Source organism: Anguilla rostrata, chromosome 14 (genome assembly GCF_018555375.3).
Source record: "Anguilla rostrata isolate EN2019 chromosome 14, ASM1855537v3, whole genome shotgun sequence".
NCBI lineage: Eukaryota > Metazoa > Chordata > Actinopteri > Anguilliformes > Anguillidae > Anguilla > Anguilla rostrata.
In genome coordinates, this window is record NC_057946.1 from 15,370,139 (window position 1) to 15,386,355 (window position 16,217).

Consider the following 16,217-nt stretch of genomic DNA (forward strand, 5'->3'; position numbering starts at 1 on the left):
CTGCTGGGATTCCTGTCCTAGAGCTGCTGTGAGTATTATACTGGACCCTGTTGACGGTGTCCCACACAACAGTTCCACAATGTGCTCTTAAGAATATATTTAGGAAAGAAAACACTTTTTCTCTATATGAATGGTGTCCTTTTGGAAAATATGTAGTGATTATATTACATATAGTCTGGAAATACAGGAAACAGTCTTCAGCTATCTGCATTTACCATCCCTGTAATTACAGCACAAGAACCACAGCACAGGCTTATGCGATTATTTGGCCTGATTGCAGAAATTATTCATTTATTTAAATTATAATAATCTTGTCATTCAGATATTTGTGACTGTCTGCAAATGCCATCTATAAAATGACAAATATTTACACAAAAGAAAAATATCCTTTATAATTCTTATTTTTATTGATATTTTTAGCAGAGCATATATTAACATATACTCAGTGACTAATGGGTTAAATAAAAGTTGGCAGTCAGCATGTCATACTATACCTCAGGAATAGAGGTGTGACTTTTTCAACCTGTAACCTCAACCTACCAGCAGCTGTTCACCCGTATTGTACCAATATTTCTGCCTTGTGCGTGCTTGTACAGCCTGCAGTCTCCATTCGTCTGAGATTGTACGAGACAGCCTCCTTAACTGTGACAGAGGGAGCACAGATCTTTATTTCAGACCCTGGGATCGACTGAGAATGGAGAGCCCTCAGATTTCAGAAATGTGAGATCAGCTTCAGCTGCCAATGATGGCTGTCCCACTCAGGAAATACCTGTCCAATAAAAAATGGAGAAAAACGTAAGCAGGCATTGTGTGCATTGTTCCCACAGAAAAGAGTATCAGGGTACTATGGAAACAGGAACACAGACTCATCTCAGACAAGGAGATGAGCCAAAAAGTGTAGGATAACAAAAGATTAAAGCTAAGACTTATGTAATAACAAGCAAAAAGGTTGGTTTTGAAGATAGTCATTGGAAAGACTCTTAACTATAGCTGTCTGCATGGCAAATCCCATGAAATCTGTAAGGTTACGCTACTCTTTTTTATTTGTGGATAAGGATTTCATTGCATTAATTCACTCCTTTATCACATTGTATGCAGGCTCTTTACTGGTGGTTTAAGATTGCACATGGTTTAAATAGGATTTTAAAGTTGGAAAAGGAGGGCAAGGTGTTGCAGTAACATTTCCTGTAATATTTAATACATTATGCACAAATATCATGTTTTGGTATGTGGATATGTCCTGTTTGGTTTTGACAACATAGAAACTACAAAGGTGTATGTTTACTTGTCTCAATTACCTATATTTTGGGTGTTTTGTAAAATCACTTGGATTATTAACTGTTTCATGTGTCTTTCAGTAAGATGAAAGGTAAATACATTTAAAATCAGACGCTGTAACACATTCTTTGTGGAATAATGATTGGACAGTCATCAACAGTACCATTATCACTGGTATAGTAGCTCCATAATGTTTGGGACAAAGAGATATTTGTTTCTTGATTTGGCTTGGTACGCCACAATTTTATATTTGTAATCAAACAATTCACTTATGGTTAAAGTGCACACTCTCAGCTTAGTTTCACCATGTAGAAGTTACAGCACTTTTGATACATCTGATACATTTTGAAAATTGCAAAGAGCTGCACTAAAATTGCAATGCACACAATCTAGACTGACACACTCCCAGCAACGACTCTACTCCCACTTTGGCGCATGGGGAGTCACAAAATTACCAAAAGTCTCAGGTGTGTCAATATCCATGATGAAAATACCACTTTGCCAGTGCGACATCTCACAAAACACCATGTGCTGGCTGGAAAATCGAGCCCCATGTTACCATATTTGACAGTAGCCTTTGTAATCACAGCTCCTTCATTTTGCATTTTTGGTCTTTTCAAGCTGTGACTTATGATTTACTCATGTTTTTCAAATTGAAGTAACAGCATCATGGAGATATTTTGGCCTTTTTGTAACAGTGATGCATTTTAGGAACTGGAAACCAAGCAAATACTACAGCTCTGCAAGAAATAACCATGATTACTGGTCAAATTATAAAATTAATTACGTTTATAAAAGGATACAGAAAAAAAAACCCTACTGTGCAATCACAACATAAAAGTGCAGTTGAAAGCCTCCCAGTGATGGACTCCCAGTCTTTGTGTCACAGGGTCTGATGAATGGAGGGTGTGAGTCTTAGAGGGCTGCATGTCCCTATCTGCATGACAAAACACCCTTGGATATGACGACCCATTCACACATACTTCTCCTGGGGCTAAGATGTGGTAGATTGCAGCTATAATTCCCCACTGTAATAATCTGGGATCACTGGACCGGAAGAATTAAACCTTTATAATTATCACTGGGTGTGCAGCAGTCAAGCGAGGGGAAAAGGCGTCTGTGAGAAATTCATTTTGTGGCTGATAAAGCCTCAATGATAATCCAGATTTTTTTTTCAAATAGGCAGAAAAAATTAGGCCTGCTCTCTTTGTTTCTGCTAATCAGTCGGGATGGGGAGTTCCCATGCAAGGCCTTGTACCTTCTCACCAATCAAAGCTAATGGGCTGGGCTGAATGGTCTATTGTCCCTGCAGGAGAGGAGGCAAGCCGCTTTTTGCATATTGGCCATGCATCCTGGCATCACAGACAGGAGTGATGGGAGATGGGAGTGATTGGGAGAACATGGTTTCCCAGGTCTCCCAGGTCTGTGCCAGGGTCAGGTTCCCACATCTTCCAGCTCAAACGTGAAAACAGCAGAGAAGCAAATGTTTGGAAAGTTACTGGGCTGAATTATGAAGCCTTTCATTTTTTTTGATTAGATGAGTGTGGTTTTTGATCTGCCTCACTTAATGAATGCTTCTTAGATTCTGACTCTTTTTCTACATTTTAGTAATGTAATAATTGGTGCTTGTCCATCTCTGTTTTCATAGAGCACTGTCACATATCAATAAATTATCCTCAGATGTGGAAAATAGTTTCAAGCTTTTGTAAGTAACAAAAAATGGTGTGTGTGCAGATCTGGACTGCTGTCACGGGGGGGGGGGGGGTACTTTTTATTCAAGGCACGGTGCCATACAGTTTACAGGCTTGTATTGCTAAGTGATTTATTAACACGAGATCATTGACTCGATTGCTTTCGTTAAATTTTATGCACATGCTCAATTATGTGCTTGTGGTCAAGAGGTTAATATCAGAGGCCGCGTTAATGCAGCATTCTGCGTTTATTTATACAGAGACGATTGTACATTGAGAAGTGTACATTTTTACATTGAGAAAAGTAAAACTTTCCATATACACAAATTGCCAGGAGTGTATTTGTATTCTTGCTCTTCCTTTTAATTAATATTGGATCAAAACTATTTTCCATATGTGAGACAAACGGAGGTGTGACTTTTCCCATAATAGCCAATAATAGCATAAAATGTGAAATAGCTCATTTATGAGGAAACGAAAATAAAATAAAAAGAAAATTGAGACTTGTAATAGCATGACATACTGTGACTCAGCCAGCTTGAGAAGGGCGGCTTTCTTAACGATTTGGAATATAAGACTAATGAAAGAACAATGGATGAAAGGAGTAGGGCCCGCCTGCTCACTCACCACTGGAGAGCATTCAAAGCCACAGAGCATAATTCAACGAAAGCTGGGGTTTCTGGTTTGGGGTCAGCCGAAGAGTCAAGCACCAGAATCCCTCATGGAGCCTTAAGAGGAAGTTATTGCACAGAGCATAATCAGCGAGTGAGGCTGAGTCACTGGTAAGAGGTGCCACCTCCTTCACTGATCAGAACAGAAAGGCTTCTAGGGAGGGAGCGCAAACTACTTAAGGGATATTAATTCTCAATGTGGAGGTCATTATTTGTGACATAATTTGGAAACTACAGAAATTACTCACAACTGTGGCTGACTAATCTACTCCATTTAGTTCCAGATGTTTATGGTATAATGAGAAACACTTCTTATCATTTCTTATCATTAAACAGTTTTATTTCTTACCATTGTATCCTGTTTTTTTCATGTATTTATGGACCAGAGTAATCCTTCTTTATCTAGATAGTAAATGACTAACATCAATCCATGGCAATTTGAATTAATCATATTGCTTTGGAATATATTTATAATGGATTAATTTTCAGTTATTTTCTAAAAGAAGCTAGAAATATAATGCAGGAAGCCCTATGTGCAGTGGAGACTCAATGGCCAGGCATTAAACTAAAATCCTAACAACAGGAACTAAGCGTGTAATCACTGTATAACCATTTACACTGGCAACCAACCAGTCTCACACATTAAAGGCTTTGTTTACTGGTTTTCACAGGGCCAGAAGTGTTCAAACAAATACATTAGAAACCCCCTAAATGAGCTGGGGTCTGAGTTTGTGTGTTTGTTTGTTTGTATGTGTGTGTGTGTGTGTGTGTTTCACAACCAAAAGTGCAACAAATTGACAGAGTGAGTTCAAAAGTATACGTCACATAAGCTATTGACTATTTATTTATTACACAAAAAATGTTATTTGGTTCCCTTTACCACCTACTGTATCTCTTCCATCTACTATAAATGCTGTATCACTGTGGGGGATACAGATAGGACAGAATAACTAGAGAGATTAAACTGCTTACTGCTGAAGCTGCTTAATCATATTAACTTTCAAATTATGTATGGTATAATTTAAAAACCTATGCAAACTGTTATATCACATATAAATGGAATTATTTTTTTGCCTTATTTTTTTCCTCGATACAGTATTATATGAATGTTTTTCATAAGAAAAAGAGGTATGGGTGTATATGTATATACATTAAATGAAACAGTTTTATATCTGAGTGAGATTTATTAGTGAATATTTATGTCTTGACAGCAAAAGATAGGGCCATGATCTGTTTCAGGCTGTTTCCAAATAAATAAAAGCTTAACCTTAAAATCTGTGGATTCTGTCTGCTTTTGCAGTCACAGTTATATACCTTTGTCTTTGTGTGCTTTGTGTGCAGACACATATTGCAAATTGCAACAACCATGCAATGGTTAAACCTTGACTTTGAACTATCAAGGAGTCTTCACACATGAACAAATTTATGTCATATTCCATGAAACCTTTTTTAATAGTTGAAAAAGAAACAACATAGAATGCAAGTTTCTATGCTACATTCATCTGGAAGCAAAAAGGTTTGTTTGCTTGATTTGACCACAAGCTGATACTCAAATATCATAAACATTTACCATTTAAATGTACCATATACTTAAATTATCACTAAAACGATACTCAGTAACCACTTAATTAGGTACACCTGCTCATTAAAACAAATTGCCTGCTTCTCCAAACAGTGAATCACGTGGCGGCAATTCAAACTATAAAACATGCATATATGGTAAAGAGGTATAATTGTTGTTCCTTGATAGTGGTATGATTGTTGGTGCCAGACGTGGTGGTTCCAGAATCTCCTGAAACAGCTGCCCACAAGGTCTTTCGTGCTCTACAGCCTCTAGAAATGGTGCAATAAACAAAAAACACCCAGTGAGTGGCAGTTCTGTGGGTGAAAACACCTTCTTAAGGAGAGAGATCAGAGGAGAATGGGCAGACTCATTCAACCTAACAGAAAGACTCCAAATAACAGCTGTTTACAACAGTGGTGTGCAGAAGGGTATCTCTGAATGCACAATGCATTGAAGCATGAAGTAAATGGGCTACAGCAGCAGAAGGCCATGCCGGGTTCCACTCCTGTCAGCTAGGAACAGGAAGATGAGGCTACAGTAGGCACTTGATCACCAAAACAGGAAAACTGAATATTAGAATATTGCCTGGTCTGAAAAATATAAATTTCTGTTGGGACATGCAGTTGGTAGGATCAAAATTTGGCAAAAACACCATGAATCCACAGACCCATCCTGCGTCAATGGTGCAAGCGGGTGGTGGTAGTGTAATAGTGTACAAAATGTTTTCCCGGCACGCATTAGGCCCCTTAACACCACCTGAGCATCATTTGAATGCCACAGCATACCTAAGCATTGTCGCTGACCATGTGCATCCCTTCATGGCCACAGTCTACCCTTTTCCAGTTAGATACTTTCAGCAGGATAATACACCATTTCACAAAGAACGCATCATCTCCAACAGGTTCAATGAACATGGCAATGATTTCAGTCCCCAGATCTCAATCCAATAAAGTATCTTTGGGCTGAGGTAGAACAGGAGGTATGCAGCATGAATGTGTAGCAAAAAAAGGAATGATTTCAGCACATTGGATTCCAATCCATGCCGTAAAGAATTAGGCTGTTCTGGAAGAAAAAGGGGGTCCTAGTTGGCACCAGCCAGATGTACCTAATATAGTGGCCACTCAGTGTGCATTTGGTGACAGAGGAAAGAGCAGTGTAGCACACCATAGCTGTATTTGATGAAAAGCAGGCTCAAAATCTCATTTGAAATGTAGTCTATACCCTCAAACCACTGCACTGCACTAAAGCTGAAATGCAGGTTCCTATTCAAAACAGCAACTCCTGTTTTAAAAGAGTTTAGTGGTCTAAGCCTAAGCTACTGCTAACATTACAGCAGTACTTCTTTCCCTGCATTAATTTTCCAGCAACAGTACTCTTTCTTTATTAAACTTAATGAACTACTCCGTGACCAAAAGAAAATGGTACCTAGAACAGGAGCCATTATTCCTGCCTGGCCCATCATGAACATGCATTTTCTATGGCCTGGAGAAATTGCAACATTATTTTCCAAACAAAACACTTTTGTCCTCCTTGCTATCTTACCATCTATGGTAATGTGTAGCAGGGGACTGAACTATGTCGGCAAGCTTTATTCATGCCTGGTTTTTGCAGGCAACGAATTCCAGATGTTCTCTGTCACAAGGAATTGAAATTCAGTTGGACTAGTGTGGATACACTAGCGGTGCACTGGTTCTTTTTCGATCACTGAAGAGGCAACACTGGTGAGATGGTACCTGGACCAGGCCAATACAGGCAGAACCTCAAATTTCAGAGGCTTGTGTGTTACATGAGAATGCAGCTCTCTGGAGATATCTTTTTCTAAAAAGACATCCTGTTTCCTTCTCAGAAAAACATTCTAATTATAAAAGCAGTGTTTATAAGGGCTGTGGACACAAGTAACCCTCCCCCCCCCCAAGACCCTGGGTTTCATAATTCTTTAAGGTCATCCAATACCATAGATCATAGTCTGCTAACATTCTCTGTTATGCTTACAAGCACAGTTTGTCTAATTATTATCTTAAATAAAAACAGGTGTCTAATACCCTACACATACAATTTAATTCTTTAATTTGCCACATAACACAACTTTAAAGAGTACGCCTTCAGCATAAGCCCAAACAACTTTCCAAAAGCTGAAATAACTTGAAAAGTATGTGTTTCTAAAATGGAGAAATACTGTGTGTGGTCTTCTTTTTAAACTGAAGTATTAAAGACAATAAAATAAAATAATAAAAAGTCACATGTACTAAAGCCTTTAAGAATGCTAAAAAAAGAAAATGTGCATGGAGAAGCAATCCATGAATTACTGAAAATAGCATTAACTGTCTTGGCAAAATGTCTCACCAGCCAGGGCCACAGGTGAAAGGAATGGCTCTGCAGAACTGAGCTGAAGTGTAGTAAGAGTAACAGTCTGTGTATCCCAGTCTCACCCAAGACAATCTTGGAAACCAGGACTTTCTACATTGCTTTGGCTCAGAAACAAAAATGGAAAACATTTCACACATCATCACACGCAAGGTTTCATGTTGACACATCTTGTTTATGTGCTTCTACATTAACTGGCTTTATTAGTGGTACTAAAATGGATAGATGTGTTTCGTCTTTTCCATCTCACCAAACAAAAGCCACCAACACAGTTGGCTGCAGTGTTGATGTTGTTATGGGCCCACAGTGGAGCACTTTTTGTGTGTGTGTGCGTGTGTAATGGATGGTAAATGGACTGCATTTATATAGCGCTTTTATCCAAAGCGCTTTACAATTGATGCCTCTCATTCACCAGAGCAGTTAGGGGTTAGGTGTCTTGCTCAGGGACACTTCAACACGCCCAGGGCGGGGTTCGAACCGGCAACCCTCCGACTGCCAGACAACCGCTCTTACCTCCTGAGCTATGTCGCCCCTATGTGTGCATGCGTATGTGTGTGTGAGGCTGATGAATTGAAAATTCAGTTTGAATAAATGAATCACACAGTTTTGCACATTTTTAAATCAATATTCCATTTAGTCATTCACACAATACAGTACTGTGAGCTGTTACAACTTATAGCATCTGTAATCAATTCAGATTCATTATTACTGACATGAGCAGGCCCCATAAGAAAAATATAAGTACTTTTATCAAAAGCCAAGAACGGAAATGAAATAAAAGATGTTGGCCAGACTTATATGCTCCAATACCAAGTCTCAGAACCTTAGCTAAAATGTAAAGTACTATAACAGCTATCTGTATGTGTGTTTGTGTGTGTGTGTGTTTGTGTGTGTAGGTGTGTGTGGGTGTGTGTCTGTGTCTGTGTGTTTGTGTGTGTGAAAGAGACAGAGACTTTGGTGGGAAGGGGATTGCTTCACAAAATTAATTTTATCCAATTATACTATCAAATCCGACATATTGAATATTTTGAGTGACTGCAGCACTTGAAGCAGTAACTGTCAGCCCTCCTTCCTTCATCGTTTCTCAGTAAAAAAAAAAGCTCTCTTTATGCAATTCTGTTGAGGGAAAAAATAAACAAACCTTTTCTCACCAAGAATTGCTTCTGTTTTAACTTTTCTGACCAGACACCACATTTGTGGTCCATTCTGGCCATCTCTGTAATTTCACAATCTGTTACATTCAATAGCAAATGCATATTATTTCAATAACAGCAGATCAAGCACTTTCATTTTCACTTAAGAGTCACTTACATTTTAAGAGGAGCTGACCGAAGAAGACTGAAGGCCAACTTCAAGGACAGAGATTAATCAGGAGCTCTGTGTTTTACAAAAATGAAGCTGGCTCTTTATAAAATTTCTTGAACCTGGCATAAATATTCACGTCACGAATGAATTATCAGCGTTAGGCAAAGCACACAAAAACATGCCTCTGTTTATGTATAGCAAGCCTCCTGTGAAATAATACACCTTATTAAGCTCATCATTGCCATGTGCACGGAGGATATCGTAGCTATGTTCCTTTTTATTGTTTTATTTGGTCAGTGTCAAAGGCACTAAAGACACTCTGAACTTGAATAATACAATTAATCCATTGGTGCAAGAGTTGTGAGGAATGAATATTGAGACACAGGGGCAAGGAGTTACTCCTTTTCATTTAGGGAGCAGCATTGGGCTTGGGGTCATATGTGGGTGTACATTTCCCTCAGCAGTCCTCTCGATCAGTACTGCAGTATAACAGGAGTGGGCAAAATCGCGCTGAGCTCAACTGAGCTCAATGAATTCAGCCTGCGATTTCTTTCAGGCCTGTGAAAATGTGTCAATATTACGTCCCCCCCAGTGCTAAAAAGGTTGTCAAAAATCAGGCTCGGCAGACTACTACTTTTCATCATTATGGCCTTGTATTATCACGTCTGTGAAGTTCACCAGGGGAAAAAGATCAAGATAAGAAATATTTATCACAGTCAGGTATTAATTACGGAAGTAAATATTTCTATCATTATGTTTAGTGAAGAACACTGCGCTTTGACTTTAGCATGCAGTATTAAAGATCTCCTTCCACAGGAAGTTCAGTTCGTTTGTGCTAAGTTATACAGTACGTCATTCCCCTGCATGGTTGTCCTGAGATTGTAACTGATAGAACCAGGACTTCTAAAAGCCCGCATGCCCTCACTCAGGAACGGGCGCCAGGAAGAAACACTCGGTTCATGAAATCTCTTGGCTGTAAGCTGCACATAAATGAGGGTAGGTATGCATGACATTTGTGTGTATGTGTGTGTGTGTGTGCGCATGTGTGTGTGTGTGTGTGTGTGTGTGTGTGTGTAAAAACAGGGACAAATCCAAGGATGAAGCTGGATTACGGCTCAGGTAGCTCATTCTCATTTTATCTTGCACCCCATACTGTACAAAATATTGAGAAGTCATATATTTACCGATGCTTTCAAGGGCAGAAGACATTAGCAGACTTTATAATAATTGACAGCTCCAGTCACGATTGGTTCAATGGACTGATGCCATTGCAGCACATTTTGTTTATTTTTCTTCATTCCTTCTCTGTGCAGTATATTACAAACCAAGGGACATCTACTTTGATTTTCACTAAAGAGTGTGAGAAACTTAGGTAAAGTATGACAATTTTGTGATTGTTCATAATCTTGAACAAATACACAAATGAATACCAACCTCCAGTATCATTGCATTTGTGTCTATTCCAACCAAGTCTTTGATCATGGTCTAATCTCCTTGAATTCTGCTAGAGGGATGAAAACTCTTCTGATATGCCACAACCTGCCTTTCAATCCACAAACTAGAAGGCCCATTTCAATTTTTAGGGCTCAGCAACTGTGTTGGATGTTCGGCTGCAAAATCAGTTTATTCGGTCTTCAATGTCCCAGCTAAAAGATGCTACGTTTCCTTAAACAGCAGGAAATGGTCACCGCAAACTGACAAATGTTAATCACATCCTTTATAATTAATTAATATATTCTGGTCAGACAGCCACAGAGGTATGGCCAGCCTGCGCAACAACACTATTTTAATTAGGACGTCCAAGATGTTACTTGCCCAGAAAAAGCAAAAAGGCAAAGAACAGATGTTCTTTGCATGCTGTGCTCTGGGGTCCAAGAAGTGCTTGATTATTTACACTGGAACTCCCACATGCTGGAGTCACATTTAACAGACTATTCTGGAGGCTTTACTATAACATCGTACTGTTATTAACTACGAACGGAGAAAGACCTGTGTAAACTTGTCAGATGGCTAGATCAGAAGCTGAGAGTAACAGAGTCCATCAAGAGTCCCTTAAACAGAACCAAAACTCAAGCCAGCATGCAGGGCTCAGTGGGAGGAACACTGAGATGTGTACACATCCACTGATGCAGGACTGAATGTTGTCTGTGTGTGGAATAGTCAGGGGATCACAGCACTCAAGCTGGGCTAACTCTGATGTCTGTGTTTGCACCAGGCCTGTCACTGTAGGCCTACCCACCCACCCCCTTCCCGGGAGTAGACCCTATAGAACACACTCCTACACCAATTTAGAGCACTGGGAGGCCTTTCATTGTGTCTTTCATCACAAATCTGGAAAACTCCAATTAAAAAATGCCTGGAGAATCATAGTGTTGTATTCTATGAATTTATTATTTACGCTATCCTTCCTTAATTCATTCAAACTGATAAGCACTGCACTTAAACCCATCCCACATTTCAACTTAGCTGTGTGTAAAGAATTTACACCCAAAATCCATTCCTTTGACAGCAGCTGCTGAATCCCAGTTCCATCACATCGGTCGGCTAGTTCCTGTGACCCAGCCCTTTTGGTTGGGCCCACCCAAATAAAACAGCTGCCTATCCGCAAACGGTGTCAATGAGCACAGCAAGATGGCATTATGATAGGGTTCTTTGAAGCGGTGTCAGTCAGACAGTAACAGGACACCTCCTGGTACTGTGAGAGATTTATGGCTCTAGCCAGTACGACAGCTCCCATAGCTGTGCCAATGTGCATATCCTGTGATTCAATAACAGTGTGAGCAATAAAAATCAATTAATAAATTAACTGGGGGGACTGGTGTATTGTAAATCTGAAGAATATTAGCAATCTCTAGTATTCTTAAGACATATTTAACTAAATATAATAAAAATTATATAATATGTTCATATTAAATGGACACACTATATAATAGAAGTATGCACTTGTACGATTGATAGTTATTTTCATGTTACCTTCTGACAACAAATGTCTTGACAAAATGCTTGCATGCTTCTGTTTCAGGGGTGATAAATTCCACCTGTTCTGAGCTGCTAAATGATGTTCAAAACTTAGAATGAGTGCCCTCTAGTGGATTTCCTACAGCTGTGTCCACTCCTCAAACAATCGACAACCCCCCTCAACATTTAACTGCTTACAATGCCTGCCAGAGATACAAAAAATAAAAAATTAAATTAAAAAGTACGCCTCATCATATTATTCCAGAACTTAGGTCGACTTAATTTCAAACTTAATTTCTCAGCAAATAAAGTTTTCCTCAAAACATACACAAGTTAGATGACTCGCCGCAAATGGTCTAATCTATGATGTCCTAGAGTGAGTCACTTCGCAACTGTGGCTATTAAAAAGAACAAAATTTATAGAAAACAAAATTTCAATTACTTTTGAGAAACTGACTCCAAGCCATGACATAGCATGTTTTCCTTAGCATAAGAGATTCCAAAATCAATATCAGTTCCTCCAATGTGTCATTCTGTTAACTAAAATCACTGCCAAAAGGCAGAATGAAGTTAATAAGAAATATGAGTTCTAACAGAGTGCTCAGTGAACTGTAGTATACTGGTCAAATACTTTCCTGAATGCTTCTCTCTGATCGTAGGTTCCTTCCCACTAGCCACATGACTTAATGGAGTTAACACACTACTTTTTTAACTTGATGCGAAGGCCTTTTTCTAGGTTAAGCTATGCTTTGGGATGATGGGGAGGGGGGTATATGGTTTTTAAGTGCCTCCATGCAGGACACCCCATTATCAGCACAGGGGCGATGATCTGATCTAATGTGAGCAGACATCCTGCAGGGTTAGAGGAGGTGCACGGAGTCTTGTGATGGAAAATGTGTGGGAGCGAGTGGGGGTTTTTCCTGTGACCCTTGATGAGCCTCATTACCGGGAGTTTGGTCTGATCCAGTCAGCTGTAAAATATCCAGGTATCCCCTTCAGAATTCCACAGCCAACTTTCCACCCTTCTGCTAACTGCCAAACCTTGTACACAACAGAAAAAGCATACTGGGTCATTATGCCCTCTTTGTCATCATCATTGTGTGTGTGTGTGTGTGTGTGTGTACGTGTGTGCTAAATGGTGTTTCTGTTGATTTTTCTTTCTTAGCCTGAAACAGCTGTGGGCTGAACCAAAGATATCATGTCTGAGTATCCTCCTGAAACTTGTAAATAAACTCTTAGAAGAGAGTGCACTTCATTAGTGTACACCCTTGTATGTCTAACATTGTCATAAAGCACATACTGTACTTCTGAAAAATCTCAATTTATCAAGGTATCTATTACCTGCTGGTGGAAGCATGTCCTGATTCCCCCTCCTTAAAAGGTTCAGAATTTTGTGGAGGGTGGAGTTTGTCGTCAGGGGCAGCTGTGTAAACACAAATGATTTATGGTTACACCTGTGGCCTGTTAATGAGAGGGTCACTACAGTGCAGGCACACCATTCTCCTAAACCAAAGAAAATAATCTTAGTTTAACACTGGGGCATAGTGGTAGGCCAGAGGTGGACTGTAGATTGTGTCACGTGCATCACATATCCTAGATTCCAGGTGCCACAGTTCCTATTTTTGACCGCCAGAGGCCGCCATGTCCCCAGCCAGAATGTGTCTTTTTCTTGTCTGTTTGGTCACTTCATTGTTACTATGTCAGTATTTAATCTTTTGGTTTATCATTGTTTGCACCTGAGTTTTATTCATTTATTCAGCACACCTGTCTTCTCCTGTGTATATATTGGTTCATGTCCAGCAGCATTCATTGATGAGCATCTGGGGAGTGCAAGTGAGCTCAAGCAGTTGTGAGTGCCACTAGCAAAATCAGAAAGCATGAGACATCATCGTATCAGTTGCAACACTTTTCCTTTTATTGGCATTAAACCTTACTTTTTCAAAAAGAGTTATCCCCCTGTATTTCCCCATTTTGGAAAAACATCCAACATTTATACATGATGCATTCTAGTTCATTTCAATGATTTTTTGGATTTCTCCATTCAAAAGCTTAATGTCGTGTAACCATTATCAGAATCAGGTTCAGTCAATTTACTATACATTAACAAAAAGACATGCATGATCGATAAATTATTCCCGTTCTCAAAAAATGTAGCGGTAAAGTACATGCTAAATTTAGGTTAAATGTCACATTAAAAATCTCTTCAGAAAGAGTAACAGACAGATTCCATATAATCACCTAAATACAGCATTAAAGATTATCTATAACATTTTACTCTATAGTTTTGAAGAATATGCTTAAATATTGAACAGGCTTTGCCTCAAAGTCACTTAAAATTGATCAATACAACTGGATGCGCTTAAAATTACCGTGAACCTTTATGTCTACTCTCTGCTGTTCCAAAGTCAAGCAAGAGATGGAGCTATTTCTCCAAACTACAATTCTAGGCCCCAAAAAGACCAATCGCAATGTAAAGGGTCCAGCATGGTAGATAAGGTATGTGCACAACAGTTCACTAAATACAGAATATAAAGAACTGATATGTACAAGAACCATGACCATTGGCAGATAGGGCAGATGTGTTGTCAGTTCCTCAGCCAAAGGGTAAATTCAATCAAAACTGCACATTTGGATTCAATGACAAAATCAAAAATGTATATTACTCACACAATATGTTTTAGGATTTTGAACAACCAAGGATGTATTTGCCCAATACAGGCAAGGCCAATTAATAATCTGAAATACTTTAACCCTTCAGACAGTCTGAGCAGATTCTTGAATATTTTTAAAGAAATGTTGTTTTCATCAATATTCAGAAAAAAAGAATCATTTTATATGAATTTTGGTTAGTCTGTTTGCCATGCTATGCCCTCAGCCTGCTTATTTCCAAGCACTCTTGTATGATTGGCTTAAACTCACAAAAAGAAAAGCCCAATTTTAACGCTGTGCCGTCACAAAGTCTAGCGAATAAAAAAATATTTCCAGTCTGACAGGTTGTGAAACCACTAAATGAACATTTCCTTCAACAGTTCTCTCAGGCCATGGAGGTATGCTAAGAGACAACAATGGTTTAATCAATGAACGTGTGACATCTCACTTCCCAGCTTCTTATCATGAGCAAGGTAAATGTGACTGTGTTTGGGGGCCGGACACAGAAAATGCATCCATTTGTTGTTCACAATAATAATCCATGCATCGATCCAACAGAGTCGCAGGCAGGCTGGAGCCTGTCTCAGCAGGCAAAAGGCAGGAATACACACTGGACAGGTTACCGATCCACTATGGTCCACACACCATACACTCACACACTCACATCCCAAGGACAAACACTCTCCAGTTTACCTAACGTACATGTCTTTAGATAATAATAATAATAATAATAATAATAATAATAATAATAATAATAATAATAATAATGTATATGTTATCAAAATGCGAGCCCAACAGGTACATATGCTAAATTACTGAGAGATTTACCGTACTAGCTGGTGTTCCAGCATCCGTTGGCATCTAGAGTGTGAACGTTAGCGCTAAACCTTGAGTGCCTATTACTGTTGAGCATTCTGAATTTCCTTCCGGCAAACCGTAAAATGCTGCCTCTCCAGGACTGAAATATCATTGCACTTAGTATAATATTATACACGGATTTATATGTACTCAAACACCCACACACATGCAGAGCGGAACATCGGCATTAAAGCGAGCATAGTTTGTAGCTTACGTTATTCATAATTGTCCTTTTAAATTAAATGTGATGACTTCTTGTACCCACTGGAAGCTGTGCAGATTTTTCCAAAGGTAAATTTTCTTTAATGTTGTGTTTATGCCCTGCTGTGTTTACCTTTACAAGTTCTTATGGAGAGAAAACGTAAAACTTTGCTAGTATTTGTAATCTACCGAGTTGGCTACCAGCGTTTTCACGAAGAAACATTCTTGGCTGTGTATGTTTGAGCCTAAGGCTTGAACAACAACCAATTTCCGATTTCCTTGAGGAAGCGTGAAACATTTGGCTAACTGGGGCTTACAGAACTTACCCACTTCCAAATCCTCCTCTGTTGACAAGGCAACAACAAGCATGCATGCACCTTGGAGTGAGAAGTCATTGTGTCATTGATTGAATGCTGCTGTCCGGAAAGTCGCTGTTTAAACTTGATTTCTGAAAAGGCGAACTTGCGAGGTTTGTAGTGTTTCCAAAACTCCGCTGTGTTATTGGTGTAAAGTCACGTCAGTGAAGCGCTCTAGGGGGTGAAGCTGATTTCTACCGAGTGGTGGTTGCTCGCGCTTACCTTTTAATGATGATGCACTAGCTGCAATTCTTACTTTACATAGCATGTGTTCAATTGTTCTGCTATCATTTATACATATGCGTATGGTTATAACATTATG

The 16,217-nt window shown here is 39.2% G+C and overlaps 1 protein-coding gene and 1 long non-coding RNA gene across 2 annotated transcripts in view; one reads left to right on the top strand and one right to left on the bottom strand.

Annotated features, from left to right (window-relative positions):
* Positions 1-4,837: 4,837 nt before the first annotated feature.
* Positions 4,838-16,171, bottom strand: LOC135240120 (uncharacterized). The gene is made up of 4 exons (XR_010325598.1): positions 15,866-16,171; positions 13,173-13,254; positions 12,778-12,872; positions 4,838-5,473 (listed from the first exon to the last, which is right to left on the bottom strand). It is a non-coding gene; the product is annotated as an uncharacterized LOC135240120 (long non-coding RNA).
* LOC135240118 (death-associated protein kinase 1-like) overlaps positions 15,459-16,217 on the top strand; it is a 39,854-nt gene continuing 39,095 nt past the window's right edge. Inside the window, exon 1 of the mRNA XM_064309400.1 lies at positions 15,459-15,629. The gene's annotated coding sequence lies outside the window, so the exon portion shown is untranslated. The remainder of the gene's footprint in view (positions 15,630-16,217) is intronic.